This window comes from Rhincodon typus, chromosome 2 (genome assembly GCF_021869965.1).
Source record: "Rhincodon typus isolate 14 chromosome 2, sRhiTyp1.1, whole genome shotgun sequence".
Taxonomy (NCBI): domain Eukaryota; kingdom Metazoa; phylum Chordata; class Chondrichthyes; order Orectolobiformes; family Rhincodontidae; genus Rhincodon; species Rhincodon typus.
The window spans coordinates 41,900,797-41,918,512 of NC_063333.1; positions in this window are offsets into that span (position 1 = coordinate 41,900,797).

Genomic DNA, 17,716 nt, shown 5'->3' on the forward strand with positions numbered 1-17,716 from the left:
TTGTTGGAGGGGATTCTGCGGGATAGGATTTATATGTATTTGGAAAGGCAAGGGCTGATCAAGGATAGTCAACATGGCTTTGTGCTTGTAAAATCATGTCTCATTAACTTGACTGAGTTTTTTGAAGAAGTGACAAAGAGGATTGATGAAGGCAGAGCAATGGACATTGTCCATATGGACTTCAGAAAGGCATTTGACAAAATTCTGCATGGTAGACTAGTTAACAAGTTTAAATCACATACAGGGACAACTAGCCATGTGGATAAAAAATTGGCTAGAAAATAGGAGACAGAGGGTGATGGTGGAGGGACGTTTTTTGGATTGGAGGCCTGTGACCAGTGGTGTGCTACAGGGATCGAAGCTGGGTCTACAGCTTTTTGTCATCTATAAAATGATTTGGATATGAATACAGGAGGTATGGTTAGTAAGTTTGCAGATGACACCAAAATGGGTGATGTAGTTGACAGCGAAGATTGTTACCTCAAAGTACAACGGGACCTTGATCAGCTGGGCCAATGGAACCAGGAGTAGCAGTTGGCATTTAATCTAGATAAACGTGAGGTGCGACATTTTTGAAAGGCAAATCAGTATAGGACATATACACTTAATGGTAAGTTCCTAGGGAGTGTTGCCAAACAAAGAGATCTTGGAGTGCAGGTTCATAGTTCCTTGAAAGTGGAGTCGCAGGTAGACAGGATAGTGAAGAAGGCATTTGGTATGCTTGCCTTTATTGGTCAGTGCATTGAGTATAGGACTTGGGAAGTCATGTTGAGGCTGTACACGATATTGGTTAGGCCACTTTTAGAATACTGCATTCAGTTCTGACCTCCCTGCTAAAGGAAGGATGTTGTGAAACTTGAAAGGGTTCAGAAAAGATTTACAAGGACGTTCCCAGGGTTGGAGGGTTTGAGCTATCGGGAGAGGCTGAATAGGCTGGGACTATTTTCTTTGGAGCGGTCGGAGGCTAAGGGATGACCTTTGTAGAAGTTTATAAAATCATGAGGGGCATGGATAGGGTGAATAATCAAGGTCTTTTCCATAGGGAGTGCAGTCTAAAACAAGAGGGCATAGGTTTAAGGTGAGAGGGTAAAGATTTAAAACGGACCTAAGGGGCAACCTTTCCATGCAGAGTTTGTTATGTGTACAGAATGAGCTGCCGGAGGAAGTGGTGGAGGCTGGTACAATTACAACATTTAAAAGGCCTCGGGATGGGTACATGAATAGGAAGGGTTTAGAGAGATATGGGCCAAATGCTGGCAAATGGGACTGGATTAATTTAAGATATCTGGTCAGCATGGACGAGTTGGACCAATGGGTCTGTTTCTATCCTGTACATCTCTATGACTGTAAAAGAAACTGGCAAACATTTCAGAAGGAACAATGAATCTGAAAAACAGTGAGAAATAATGCTGTAAGTAAGAACTAATTTTGAACACTGCTAAAAATATGACCAATTCATATTTAGTCTCTCAGTCAGCCAGTGCAGGCAATCTATATTTAGTCACCAGTTAATAGCAACTTTAAATCTTACTAATGGAATATTGAATATTATTCTATACTAACACATTCATATGCATCGGTTCAACTAGCAGATTTCAGCCAACATTGTATCTAGTTCCATAAAATCCTTATGAAGCATCATTGTAAATTAACAGTTCAAATTGGAGTGCCTTTCTATCATCCACAGTTTTTAAAGTTGAGTCCATTTTCCAAGCAATGTGTACAACAACATATTTCTGATGTGCCACACCTCACGTATGCCCCAATTTACATGCTAGTTCTTTTGAAAAACAACTCCAGGCTGAGAATTATGAGCAAATTAAAACCTGAAGTTAACTTTGTTCATCCATGCACACTTTGAATGCTGTAAGATGATTCTGAGCAGCTTTGCACTGAACTTGAATGAACTGCATTTCACAAACTTATCGTCAAAACCAAGTGAATTATTCAAAAATTTTCCCTTTTTTTTCACACAGAATTAAACTCCCATGAAAGTTTTACCCTGTTCCACTGTGGAATGGTGATACTGCCAAACATTTGGCTCCCTCTCTATTCTTTAATGACATTTAGAAATGACCTCTGAAAATGCTGCAATTAATACCTGTACTATGAATTAAACTTCTAAATTTGAATTCTTTTTTAAAAATCAAACTTGGAAGGTGGTGTGGCTCTTGTAGAATCTAGTTGCCATTGCCTTATAAACAATCTGTGAGAATGTAACATACACTCTTCCCTTCATCCACCAAACACCATATTTACTTTCCACAGCAAACAGAATAACTGACATAATGTACTACACCAGCATCGAGAATATTTATAATTTGCTTGGCTTACATTCAAAACTGTATTTATTCCCAGTTGAAGAGTTTGTGATGATGTGGACTTACTCTCTGGACACAAATGGTAAAGGGCCATATTATTTATACATTGGTGAGGCAACTTAGTAGAGGTCCAAAATACCAGCTGTATTTCTTCATGCAGATTTATTTTGTCACTCATTTCCTAAAGTCAATAAATCAGATTGAGCTGCAGTTCCATGCACTGTAGCAGCTCTCTGGCACATAGCGCTTGTTATATATATCATGTGGCAAAAACTCTGCTGTCTTGTCACTGATTCCTTCTTCCTCCTCACATCCCAGTTTTCCAATTCAACCCTGCATTTTTAAACCAGCACCAGTCACATCTGTTGGGAATTGGATTGGGCCCTTCTTTTAAGGTACACTTCAGCATCCACGTTCCCTCTAATTTTTCATGCTGCTGCACAGACCCCTGATGTCTATATTCAGTGGAAATTTCTGGAACCAGAAGTCGATATGTCTGCATGCCATGCAGCATGTGCACAGCATGCATAGGATTCCCCCTCACAAAAGCAGGCACACAGATTTGGGGGAATATTTCAGTCTGAGATTATGAAGCCGAATCTTAACGGTTTCTAAAACCTCTGGCCTGACAAAGAGAAATGTTGTTGTATTCCTGATTAATAAACCTAGCAGAGAGAGGTAATGGAGCCAAAAGGGACAAATTTATAAACAGAAGGGGAAGGGGAGAGCAGAAACACAAGAGATGTTTTGGACTCCTCTGTGTGACCACAACCGCAAACTTCATCAGCCCTGGGGACTGCCCCTTCATTCTCTCTGATGCATGCTACCACCCATTAAACAGCTGCTCCTGCTCATCCACTCTTTCAAGCTGGCAAATAACTGGGGTCATGAAATCGCAGCCTGTTTCATGTGACATCACTCCAAATAAAACTCTGGAATCTAACAACTGAACCAGGTCTGAAATTAGTGTGCAAGAGTTTCATACAAAATTGGCATCTTGTATGATCAGGACATGTCACTCATGCCTAAGAGCCATCACATCACTTACAAAAAAGACAAAGATTTACTGGGACGGACATTAGCACCAGACTCAGAGAGAGCCTGGATAATGGAGGAGTGGATGAGCAGTGGCTGGCAGTTGCTTGCAGATTCAATGGTGGAGACAGGAAGAGTGTTCCATTCTGCTCAGCCTCATCAGATAGATTGTTTTCACTTGCCTTTATCAATGGCAGACTTCAGCATTATTAACTCATCTGTAGATCACTGGTTTAGCTGTTGTGCAATCCAACAGAACTGACAATAGCACACACTGGACCCTGTGGCCATTCTGCACTCAATTACACAGAACTTCCTGAATAGGCCAACTGTATGTTCCAGGCAGAGGTGCTCTGATCAATATAGAGCCTGGTGTAGCCCAGTACATGAATACCACACACTGTAGTGGGCCTTTTAGTACCTGTCTTTTGACAGATAAAATAACAACACATTATTCAATCTTAGATGGACTAACTTCACTGACAACAGTAAAATGCATTATTTCAAACATATCTTTACAAAGAAAATAACTGAAGAATGATGATAATGGAATAAAAACAGAAATGGCTGGCAGTACTCAGCATTTCTGGCAGTATCTGTGGAGAGAGAAATTGAGTTAATATGTCGACTCGATACTCGATGCTCCCAAACCACTAAATGTATTCGCGATTCCTAGGTGACTTCAGATTTCCAGCATCTGCAGTATTTTTGTTTTTATTATGATAACAGAGTTGAATATCATGCAAAGCACATTAGCAAACAAAGGCAGATACAAATCTCATGAGGTCTGGGATTGGACTTTGTTGTGTTTGAACACCTTTTCTCGTGTAAATGCAGGGAATCAAATTGGAGATCAGCAAGTTTGAAGGTTAGTTCCAGTTCTACTAACCAACAATATGTCAATCATTTTCATGGGGACTACTTAATATCAGCCAGTGTAAGCCCTACAATCCACCTCACTGCTGTGATTTTGTTTATTAGGACTTTAAGTCCTCTATAGCCCACAGAAGTGCAACAGAGGGGCAGGGGTTGGGGGCATACAGATGAGGCAGGCAGGTGGCCACTAAAAATGAGCCCTCTGCTCTTGTTCTGCACTGCCTGAATTTCCTTTCTCCATGATTGCCAGCCTGCTAACTCCACCCCCACAATTCTCACATGCTTGTGAGTGGTGGTCTTTATGACCGAGCAGCCTGACTGTTAGTCACTGCTCTCTGGCCATTAACTCACAACCTCTGGGTTCACCACCATGACTGGTATACTTGCAAACTCCGCTCATCTGGGTGGAAAAGGTCACAAATAGAGTACGCTGCTTTTTGTTCTATTTAATAAGAAGAATGACCTGTACACCACCTGTTTTAATCAGTGCTAATGTTCAATTTTTTTCTTTACCCCATAAACACTTCTCTGTCATCTGTGTTATAAGTAGAATTCACAAGAGGTTTACTTGGCCTGCTGTGCTCATCCAGCTCTACACCTTGTTATCTCAGGCTTTACTGTGATTTTGTTTATTAGGACTTTTTTATCCTTTATATTCCCACAGAAGTACAATTGCAATTTTCAAAAATTGCATGCAATTAAATAATTAATTGTGAACTCCAGAACAATATGGCAATTTACCTTAAGAACCCATCTTTATGAATAAGGAAGATAATTGTCAATTTCAAAGTTTCCAAATTAATGCACAAAGTACAGAATAAAGTCTCTAAACCTGTATTCAAATCTGCAATGGGAAAGATTAACTATTGGTACCTGAGCAGATTTCCATATTGAGTGGTTCTTACAGGCATTGACAATAATACAGTAACGTCCTGATTCCCAATAGTCAAGATTATGCAAATTTTTAATGACAAGCTTATTAAATTAATTCATGAGGATCAACTTATTAAGTGTGATTAAGTGGCACCTGATGATAGTGATTTACAAAATGTTTTCACTCTGCCTGCACAATTTGCTGAACATTAAATTTTATCTAATTTTTCAAGCACAACAGTGTTGTGCAAGTAGAGAGTGTCAGTCACAGAAAGAGACATCAATGCAGAAAAGTAGAGATAGCAAGAACTGCAGATGCTGAAGTCAGAGATAACACAATGTGGAGCAGGAGGAACACAGCAGGCCAGGCGGCATCAGAGAAGCAGGAAAGTTGACGTTTCAGTTCAGGACCCTTCTTCAGAAATGGCTGAAGAATTTCTGAAGAAGCATCCCGACCCAAAACGTCAACTTTCCTGCTTCTCTGATGCTGCCTGGCCTGCTGTGTTCCTCCAGCTCCACACTGTTATCTAATGCAGAAAGTATGTTTTTTAGAGAGTGGCTAGGGTTTTTCGCATAATGAGAGTAGGATTATGTGCTAAGCTTCATACTACAACTTCTTAGATAGATGACGTGGTAAACCTTAAAATAGAAATTTACCATTTAATGGAAAATATTTTGTTTTTTTTTGCTTATCTTGCTGTAGGTTGCTGTTACTCAGCATCATCACACAATCATCACCACAAAAGTGTCCTTTTCTGCAAGATTGCTGTGCTGTACTTTGGTCCGAGCTGAATTCTGGTTATTTGTTACATATTTCTTTAAGTCTCATCTGTCTTCAAAGAAGAATGTCCGGAATCACAGATTAGTTAGAGAATTGGTCAATTTGCAAGTATCATTTACATTTTGAGCATAAAATTGTCTTAGGAATGGCAATGCCTTCTCCAATGGTATCACGCAAAAACTTATCAATAAAATGCAAAAATCTGGCTTTGTTGTTCGACATTTAAAGATCATTGGTTTCCTTATACAGACTATATGTTCTGTTAGACAGCGTGAGCGTAAATAGTGGGCTGTTGATGTTTGTTCGCTCACTTCCTATCAAGTACATATGTTTTGAAGTAGTTTGGTAGTGTACTGCATTCCATTGTCAGACACTTTATGATTCAGGATACTGAATAAATCAAAAATAGTGCTTATCATGTCAATAACTGATCATTGTGTTGTTAATTTGTTGATCAATGGGAAATTTGAAGAAGTAATCCACCATAAGAATGTGATGCTCTCCATGCACTGTAAACAAATTTGCTGCTACTTTCATCCACGTTGTGAACGGAATATTGTAGTGTGTTGTACCATCTTGTTGGTCACCTGTGCTTTGTTGAGATATTGAGAAAAATTGTACAGCTTTTGGGTCAATGTGAGAAACTACATTGGTTACAGATTTTATTATTTTGGTGCATTTTGTTGACCACACCAATACTGTTGGCTGCACCGTCCACATATAACATTGTTGGCCTGCCACTATGGCTATTTACTTCATACAAGTAATACATCATTGGTAAGGCCCTTCTTCTTGCCTAGAGATCATTCCCAAAGGCTTTAATTGTTTTTTTGTGGGGGGACGATTAACTCAATGAGCACCTCTGATAGTTATCCTTTGGAAAAGTCACTCTCATGCCCTTTGCTGCACCATCTTCTGATAAAGTGCATAAGTGTCTCTTGGGTTTGCTTCATATAAGATATAAGTTGGAGTCTATTATTCCTAAAATAACTTCTTTGCTTGGCATAATCGTCAAGAACTTTCCAGTTCTTTTCTGGATCTTTCTGATTAGCCACAGAAAGACCAGATGTATTAATTCTGTGAAGCCCCACCTTGCAGGTGAGAAGCAAGCTTTAAGGAGCTCTTTTCTCATGATTACCTATTGCTTGATCTCTAATATAAAATTGTATATGTTGTATAAGAAGTTGTAATTTAATAAGGGTAGTCCAGTCCATAATCAAGCGTTTGCCTTCCACTTCACTTTCAGGTCTTCACTTTAATTTTTGAAGTAGAGTGTTATGCAGTGCTCTTTTTTAAAAAAAAAACTGTTTTTCCTTATTGTTCCTGTTATTTTCCCTTTGTTTTGTTTCTGCTTTTCTTTTCTATTCCTGCTCTACTAGCCTTGTGACTGCTGCTTGAAGGATTGTAGTTTAAGAATTGCAGGCTTGTTGTAGCAGCTTGCTGCCTCTAGATGGTATCCAAGTAAAATAAGGAGTCACGACATCATACAGGCTTTTTATGTGCCAATTTGAGGAAAGAAAGTGGTAGAACCAAACAACGTCTGGACACTGGTAAAGCTTTTCTTAATGTAGAATACAGATTTGTAGTTTTTTTTAAACTGAATTTTCCCCTTAGGAGTGTCTTGGAACTGTGCTGTCAGGGCCATTAAAAAATGGAATAGCAGGCTCTCAGGTTTTTATTTAAAGAAGTAAAAGAGATTGGCGGAGTGTTTTTTGTGTAGCCTTTAGACTTGCTTGTATTTGTAACTTCAGCCTTTTTATTTTTAAGTAAAAACACTATTAGAAATGTCAGTTATCTTGAAAGAACTTAGATTTTAATCGAAAAGAAATCAGCTCTATCTTCTAATTGGCTAATAGCCTATCTACCAATTTGTATGATAGCCGGTACTCACGGAAATTGACGCTGCTGATTGCCCAGGTTCGCTGATGTCCAGAGCTGTTGTTTAGTTGGTCTTCATGTAGTTTCCAAGTGTCTGCCACTGACATCTTAGAGACTTAATTATAGGTGGCCGCTGCTGCTCATTGATCCGATGCTACAGGAATGTCTGTTATACCAGAGAATTTGTAAACGTTATGGGACCTAATGGTGTGGAGACGATTTTGTGAAGTAGATCAATAACAAGAGTCAATAAACGTCTGCTTTTGTTTGTGCAGGACTATCCCTTTGATAAAAATATAACTTACAATTAGTTAGTAAAATACCCTTAAGGTATAGAAGCATCTTACAGCGCATTTTGTTACAAACTACATGGAATAAATTTGAACCCCAAGAACAAGTGGGTTAGCTCAGGTCAGTCTCTTACATCACCTCCCCAACAGCACCACCAGCAGACCTACTTGTGTACAGTCCAGCTCAGTTGCAGTCTTGTGATGTATGATTGATGCCGATAGGCTCAGGACTACCAATTGTGCTGGCAGTGTGTAGAAAACATGCAGAAAAATATTTAACAATGCACTTAGAAACTGCAGCATATTCAAAGTACTTGCACTTCTATGTTTTGTGACCTCAAAACACAACTGCCTACACCTACCCTCAAACTAAGATTGATGGAAGACACCACTGATCTAAATCCTGGTCTGAAAAATGAGTATCCAAGGGAGAGCCAAACTACTTAACACAAACACAGACATTTTGCAAGATTTGTTGAAATATGCTTTGGTAATTCCTTTTGAAAGCAAAATTGATTTAAATTTGGCCTGCTTCTATTTACCATTTCAAGACATGTATTGGCCTGTCTTTTTCAAACACATTGCTAAAGTCTTTGCAGACACTGGACAAATTAAGCTGAGATTTCATGGCAACAGCTGAACCTTGCAAGCAAGGGCTGGTCAACAGAAAATTATGTGTGCATTGGTCATGTTTTCCTTGAACAGAAAATTGCAGGCAGTGTTCCATACACTTTGATGAATTGCCTCCTGTGTGTGAGACCTTGCCGGGAGCGCAGAGTCAAGGAAAAGCTCATACCATCTGTGAAGAGCCTTTGAAGAGATTAGCTGAGATAACAAACATTCATAAAGCAAAAAAGGACAAAAAACCACAACAAAGAAATAAATACACTATGTGTTACCACAGCATTTACAAAGCATTGTTATGTATCTACAATGAGAAGCTAACTAAATTTAATAATTACTGTTAATTATAAACATGGTATCATTGCTTTACATTCATTCTAGTGTTTTCTTTTGACAATTAAAGGCCAAACTAAAACTTTACGTACTGCCCATCTACCTGTTTCTATGAAGAGTTACATGAACAGCAGTTTCAATTAATATGTTGTTGAGTTTTACCAACTCTGGGAATAATGTAATCACTCTTAAGTACACATTAAGTTTTATAGACATACAGACAAGTCTGATACACAGAAATCAAAGTAATCTGGAGAAAAAAGTGAATGAACCACAAAATGAGATCAATTGTTAACTTTAGAAGCATTTCAAACTGAAGATTCTCACAACCCTCAGTTCTGAGGAAGGGTTACTGGACCCGAAATGTTAACCCTGATCTTTTTCTTCACAGATGCTGCCAGACCTGCTGAGCTTCCAGCAACTTCTGTTTTTGTTTCTGATTTACAGCATCCAGAGTTCTTTCAGTTTTTATTCTCACAATCTAATTGTATTGTTTATCGTGGTATCATACATCAAAGTAATTATTTTGTGAACTGCCTTGAGATGTTTTGACATTAGGAACGCCACATAAATATAAATCCATGATTATTAAAGTGTGAAGTGTTGCACTTGTCTAGACATCTAACAAATACTTACATTACGAAAACAGGATGCTTCAGAGATCTAGACAAATGACCCAGAAAAGAAAGTTCAAGTTCCAAAGTGCAATTAAAATTAAATGTATAAATTTGGAGTAGGTACAACTGACCTTGCAAAGTGCTCCTCATTAACATTTCAGCACTTGCACCCAAATTAGGAATTAGGCTAGAGCCTGATATAGTTATACTGACCAAGTCAAACCTGGTCGGAAGTCACACAACACCGCTTTACTTGATATCACAAGCTTTCGGAGCACTACTTGTTTATCAGGGGAAGTCAAACCTGACAATCTTCCACACCCCCCCACTCCATCTCCATCCTGGGGTAATTTTCATGGGACACGGGTGTCACTGACAAAGCAGCGTTTGTCATTCACACCTAATCACCTTGAATTGAATGGTTTGCTAGACCATCTCAGAGGGCATTTTAATATTTCTGTGCGCCTCATTACATTTAAGTCAGAACATGAACAGGTGAAAAATGTCCTTACCTAAAGAACGTTAGTGAACTAGATGGGTTTTTACAACATTAAACTTAGTTTCATAATCACCATCACAGAGAGCAGTTACATAATTTTAGATTTATTAGGTCAATTTAAGTTCAACCAGCAGCCAAAGTGAGATATGAACCCATTCTCAAAGACCAGAACATCAAGCCTTTGGATTATTTCTCAAGCAATATTGATAATATTGCTCTGTCTCCACTATCCTGTCCCACTGGCAGTGCAGACCAAGCACATTGGTATGCAGTCATGGGGAGCAGCCCTGGAAGTCTTCAATACTGATTTCAGACCCCATGAAGTCCTATGCTATCAAGTTAAATATGGGCAAAAGAACTCTCTGTCAATTTCTAGTTGCTGCCCTCTCTTTGTTGATGAATCAGAACTGGTCCACATTGAATCCCGTTGGAAGAAGCGCTGAGGGTAACAAGGGCACAGAACAAATTCTGGATTGGGATACTTCGATGTCCATTACCAAGAAGGCCTCATCTTGCAAAATCATTCGAAGTTAGTCCTTTAGTAGCAATCACAAATTGTGATGTCTACTAACTGTCTTAAAATGATACTGCCCATTTGGTCTTCAATTAAGTTTTAAGTTGTTTATAGGTGAGAATAACAGAAGTCCTCAGGTGAAATTACTAAACTGGGGAAAGTCTAACTGCAAAAAAAAGTTACACAGGAATTGGGGAAAGTAGGGACTGGAGCAGGAGGGTTGCTGGCTGTTTGAGGGTAAATCCACACCTGTTATGTGGGAATCTTTTAAAGGCCAGTTGATTAGAGTTTAGGACCAGCATCTTCCTGTGAAAATAAAGGATAAAGATGGCAAGATTCGTGAACCTTGGATGACAAGAGAAATTGTGAGCTTAGTCAAAAAGAAAAAGGAGGCATATGTAAGCTTTAGCGAAGTGAAGATGGACACAGCCCTCAAGGAATACAAAGATAGCAGGAAAGAAATTAAACAAGAATGTAGGAGGGCCATGAAATTTCCTTGGCAAACAGGATTAAGGAAAATCCCAAAGTGTTCTACATGTATATAAGAAGCAAGAGGGTACCGAGGGAAAGGGTAGGTTCACTCCGGGACAAAGGAGGGAATACATACGTGGAGCTCGAGGATGTGGATGAGGTCTTTAATGTATATTTTGAATTGGTATTCACAAAGGAGAAGGATATGGTGGATGATGAGTTTAGAGAGGGTATGTTGATATTATAGGGTATGTCAATATTAAAAAGGAGGAGGCGCTGGGTGTTTTCAAATGCATTAAGGTAGACAAGTCCCCAGGACCTGATGAGATCTACTCCAGAATACTAGGGGACATGAGGGAGAAATTATTGGCGCCTTGTACGAAATCTTTGTATCCTCTTTCATCACAGGAGAGGCCCCAGAGGACTGGAGAACAGCCAACATTGGTTCCTTAGTTTGGGAAGGGCAATAGGTATAATCCAGGAAATTACAGACCAGTGACCCTTGCATCAGTAGTGGGGAAATTACTGGAGAAGATTCTTAAGGACAGTGTTTACTCATATTTGGAAAATATGGCCTTATTAAGGATAGGCAGTGTGGCTTTGTACCAGGGAGGTCATATTTTACAAACTTGTTTGAGATTTTTGAGAAAGCAACAAAGATGATTGATGGATGGTGGATGTTGTCTACATGGATTTTAGCAAAACCTTTGACAAAGTCCCTCAAGGCAGGCTGGTACAATAGTTGAAGTCACACAGGATTCGTGATGAGCTGGTAAGATGGATACAGAACTGGATCTAAATATAGGAGAATGTAGGTGGTCTGATTCGTAAGTTTGTGGATGACACAAAGATTGGGGGAGCTGCGAATAGTGAGGAAGATTGCCAAAGGATACAGGAGGCAATAGATAGACCAGAGACTTGGATGGAGAAATGGCGGATGGAATTTAATCCAGACCAATGTGAAGTATGCATTTTGGAAGGTCTAAAGCAGGAGGGAAGTATACAGTAAATGGCAGAACTCTTAAAGCATTTACACACAGAGCAATCAAAGTGCACTGGTTCACAGTTCTCTGAAAGTGGGAACACAAGTGGATAACATGCTCAAGAAGGGGCATAGGTACAAAAATTGTCAAGCCATGTTGCAGCTGTGTAGAACTTCAATAAGGCCACATTTGGAATATTGCTTACAGTTCCAGTCACCACACTACCAGAAGGACGTGGAGGCTTTGGAAAGGGTACAGAAAAGGTTTACCAGGATATTGCCTGGCTTGGAAGTTATTAGCTATGAGGAGAGATTGGGCAAACTTGGTTTGTTTTCAGTTGAACATCAGAGGCTGAGGGGCAACCTGCTAGAAGGTAACAAAATAATGAGAGGCATGGATAGAATATTCAGTCGGAGTCTTTTTCATAGGGTAGAAATGTCAATTACTAGGGAATATAGGTTTAAGGTAAAAGGGGAAAAGTTTAAAGAAGATGTGAGAGGCAAGTGTTTTACACAGAGGGTAGTAAGTGCCTGGAATGCACTGCCAGAGGAGGTGGTAGAAGCAGATACAGCAGCAATGTTTAAGACACATCTTGACAGATACATGAATAGATAGGGGATAGCCATATGTGGACTGCATCGAGGTAAAATGGTTTTAATTCAGAAAGGGGTCATGTGTCATTGCAGTCTTGTTGGGTTGAAGGACTTGTTCCTGTGATTTACTGTTCTTTTTTCTTTATATACAGTCATGTATCACCGCCAATATCAACATCTTCAATGCATTGTTAAAATTCTTCTGAAGAGTCATGCTCACCAACTTTTTGCACCCAGTAACTGTATCAAACATACTTATCTGAGCTTTACCAGCTTTTGGCACAGGTTAAACTTCCACCAATCTCTGATGTGACAGTCTAACTACCTAATAAAATACTGTCCCCACCATCTGTGCCCCAAACACCACTGTAGCATTGTGGCATTTGTAATCCCCACAACATTAATCCTCAAAGCTTTAGCCACAGGAACATGCCTGCTTAGTGCCAATTGGTGTGAAATTTAAATGTGCTTGGGCCTTTGTAGTCAGGAGTGAAAAGATAGTAGAAAACTAAATCAAATCTAGTTTGCACAGATGAAAGGGGAAATGTGACATCGATCCCACCCAAATGTTATTAAACTTTGATCCACTGCTAAAGAACATACTTATTGAAGTGGATTGCTGACAGGAAGATATATTATTTTAAAAATGCAGACCTTTTACCTCTTTCGAGTGCAAAGGAATTTTAATCTTTGAAATTTGGCACTTCTATATAACATTTAATAAGACTACATAAAAGTACAAACCAGAGTTCTGTGCATTTTAAGGATAATAGTTATAAGGTAGTATTGAATGTTATTTTGTTGTGTTTTTGAACTAATAGAGAAAAGTCACAAAGGGGAAATCATTCAACTAATGGCTCAGGTATCAAAGTTAATTGTGGCAGAAAAAAAACCAAAGAACTGCAGAAGCTGGAAATCAGAAGCAAGAACAGAAATTGCACGGAAAACTCAACACGTCTGGTAGCATCTGTGGAGAGAAATCAGAGTTAACATTTTGGGTCCAATGACCCTTCTTCAGAAGAAGAAGATTTCCTGGGCCCAAATGTTAACTCTGCTTTCTCTCCATGAATGCTGCCAGACCTGCTGAGATTTCCCAGCAATTTCTGTTAATTCCTACAAATCTCTTCAAAGGATAGCCACAAAGTTTATCAATCTGTATGGCATGGCTTCCCCCTTTCCCGTCACCAAGTCAGGGGGATCTATTGACATGCAGCAGCAATAATGTAGCAGCAATGCAGCAGCGAACAGCTAAGCAATCAATCACAATGAAGTATTCACAAGCAACAAACTAGGAATTTCAAAAACTTCTGTGCTCTGAAGACAGTCATTGACTTGAATCGGTGGCTGAGATTTGCCAATGGCCTGGTAGTCATTTTTGCAATGAATATAGGAATTGCCCATCAGGATACTGCAGAATTGTTGATGTAATGGACGCCGAAGGAATTGCCTAGGTAATTGAAGATTCCAGTGGGCATTTCCCATACATCGGGAACACTCCAAAAGTGTCCATTTAAATTGGAGACTGCGGACCAGACACACCAACCCAGTCACCCAGGGGCTCAACACTTCCCCTGTCCCCTGGGATCCAACTCCTCAGCCAGGACCAGACACTCCCATCCTCACCCTACTTCCATTCCTGATGCAACATACACTGCCTGTCTGGGAGCTGACACCCCTTCCCCTTCCACAGAGGACACAAAACGCCCTTACAACCCCAAGACCTGACAACCCTCCTCCTCCTGGTCTGAACATATTCTTCTCACCCACCAACAGACGAAAACCCCCTACAGAACCTGACAGCACCCCTCTCTCACCCAGGATCAACATCCTTATTCCCACCAACAGACTCGCCCCACAGCCCACCACTTGAAATGATATCCTGCCTGCAACCCATGGGACATAACATACCCCCTTGCACCCTACCTCCTAATACCACAGACCCTTGATTCTCACAGTCATTCCTGATGATTATATTAGTCTAGATTTCAGTCCACAAGTGAGAATTTGGAAAATTCCCAACTCTACAATCCTTACTTTTAAGAGTCTGGTGGAGCAACAGGTTTTTGGTCTTGGGTAAGGAATTATTACAAATCTGATCAGATGACCCCAGAAGTAGTAAGGATGATGCCAATGTAGTAGCGATTTGGGCAGAAGGTCTTGCCTTGGAGATTTGGCACTGCATTCCAAAATGTATAAACAAATAATAAAACATCTCATTAACCCTTACACCCTCCACCACCTCACAGACATCTCCCATACATGCAAAGTCGTATCCTTCATACTTGTCCCCAACCCCAATACTCCTCAAGCCCTCCTATGCACATGGATCTACCCAACATTACCTGTTATAGTCGCTTAGTGCTAACATGCCAATCCACGCTCCCACTCACAATACTTTCCCATTCACTAACTGTGTCAACTCACCTAATAAAAAAGTTATAAAGAAAAGTAAGATAGATTATGAGAGTAAACTAGCTCAGAATATAAAAACAGGCAGCAAAAGTTTCTATAAATATGTAAATCGTAAAAGAGTGGCGAAGGTAAACATTGGTCCTTTAGAGGATGAGAAGGCCAATTTAATAACTGGGAATGAGGAAATAGCCGAGACATTAAACAGTTATTTCGTGTCGGTCTTCACTGTGGAAGACACAAATAACCTGCTGAAAACTAATGGCAAGAAGGTTATAGCAGGTGAGGACCTAGAAACTATTATTATCACTAAGGAGGCAGTGCTGGGCAAGCTAATGGGGCTAAAAGTAGACAAGTCTCCTGGCCCTGATGAAATGCATCCCAGGGTACTAAAAGAGGTGATGGGGGAAATAGCAAATGCACTAGTAATTATTTACCAAAATTCACTGGACTCTGGGGTGGTTCCTGCAGATTGGAAAACAGCCAATGTGACACCACTGTTTAATAAAGGAAGTAGACAAAAAGCAGGTAACTATAGGTCAGTTAGCTTAACTTCGGTAGTGGGGAAAATGCTTGAATCTATCATTAAGGAAGAAATAGCAAGACATCTGGATATAAATTGTCCCATTGGGAACACCCAGCATGGGTTCATGAAGGGTAGGTCATGCTTAACTAATTTGATGGAATTCTTTGAGGACATTACTTGCATGGTGGACAATGGGGAACCTGTGGATGTGGTGTATCTGGATTTCCAGAAGGCATTTGACAAGGTGCCACACCAAAGGCTACATAAGGTAAATTTGCATGGTATTACAGGTAATGTATTGGCATGGATAGAGGATTGGTTGACCAGTAGAAAGCAAAGAGTAGGGGTAAATGGGTGTTTTTCTGGTTGGCAGTCAGTGGCTTGTGGTGTGCCTCAGGGATCAGTATTGGGATCGCAATTGTTTACAATTTACATAGATGATTTGGAGTTGGGGACTAAGTGTGGTGTGTCAAAATTTGCAGATGACACTAAGATGAGTGGTAGAGCAAAATGTGCAGAAGACACTGAAAGTCTGCAGAGGGATTTAGATAGTCTAAGTGAGTGGGAAAAGGTCTGGCAGATGGAGTACAATGTTGGTAAGTGTGAGGTCATCCATTTTGGTAGGAATAACAGCAAAATGGACTATGTTTTAAATGGTAAAAAATTGCAGCACGCTGCTGTGCAGAGGGACTTGGGTGTCCTTGTGCATGAATCGCTGAAGGTGGGATTGAAGGTGCAGCAGGTAATTAAAAAGGCAAATGGAATTTTGTCTGCCATTGCTCGAGGGATGGAGTTTAAAAACAGGGAGGCTATGCTGCAGCTGTATAGGGTACTGGTGAGGCCACACCTGGAGTATTGTGTGCAGTTTTGGTCTCCTTACTTGAGAAGAGATATACTAGCATTGGAGAGGGTGCAGAGGAGATGCACTTGGTTGATTCCAGAGTTGAGAGGGTTGGATTATGAGGAGAGACTGAGTTGACTGGGATTATACTCATTGGAATTCAGAAGAATGAGGGGAGATCTTATAGAAACATATAAGATTATGAAGGGAATAGATAAGGTGGAGGCAGGGATGTTGTTTCCGCGAGCAGGTGAAATTAGGACTAGGGGGCATAGCCTCAAAATAAAGGGAAGCAGATGTAGGACTGAGGTCAGGAGGAACTTCTTCAAGAGTTGTGAATCTGTGGAATTCCCTGCCCAGTGAAGTGGTTGAAGCTACCTCGCTGAATGTTTTTAAGGCAAGGCTAGATAAATTTTTGAACAGTAAAGGAATTAAGGGTTATGGAGAGTGGGTGGGTAAGTGGAGCTGAGTCTCAAAAAGATCAGCCATGATCTTATTAAATGGTAGGGCAGGCTCGAGGGGCCAGATGACCTACTCCTGCTCCTAGTTCTTATGTTCTTATGTTCTTATGTTCTTATATATCCCAGGCAAACCACAGGAACCATGTAGAGATGAGATAAAAGAAAGTTCCATAAAATAAAGTTTTAACCGTTCATTACAGGCATTACCAAATTGAAGAATAAGCACCCTAATTCATACAAATTCATGATAACAGCAAATGTTTCATTAAAATACACAATCAATTGTAACATCCAGTACTGGAATTCATAGTCCCACTTCAAAGAGTTTGTAACAATTTACAGCTAACAAACTATTAATGAGATTGCATATACCCTTCCATGACAATGCATGGCTTTGAAATCATTCATAGAGCACTAATCCAATAATGAAATCCCTCAGGATACGTGAACCATGAAGTCAAACAGCAAGTACCGTTTCTTTTAATATTTCAGGCATTTTCTTTCTCAAATTTGAAAGGCAGTTCTTTGAATCACTCGACAGCTTGACAGCTCGCTTTGACAATTGTTCTTGACAGGTCCTTTCGATACCTTTTAAAGGTCCTTTTGACTGGTCCTTCGGAGATCTTCTTGATAATTTTGACAGGTGCTCCTAACAGTTGCTTTTGACAGTTTTGATCATTGACTTTGACAGGTGTTGACAGTTCCAATGAAGTTGGTAGTTTATAAATTTATGCACTTACTTCTGCACATTCATGCCTACTTTCACTAATTGCAAAGAGCACAAACTAACC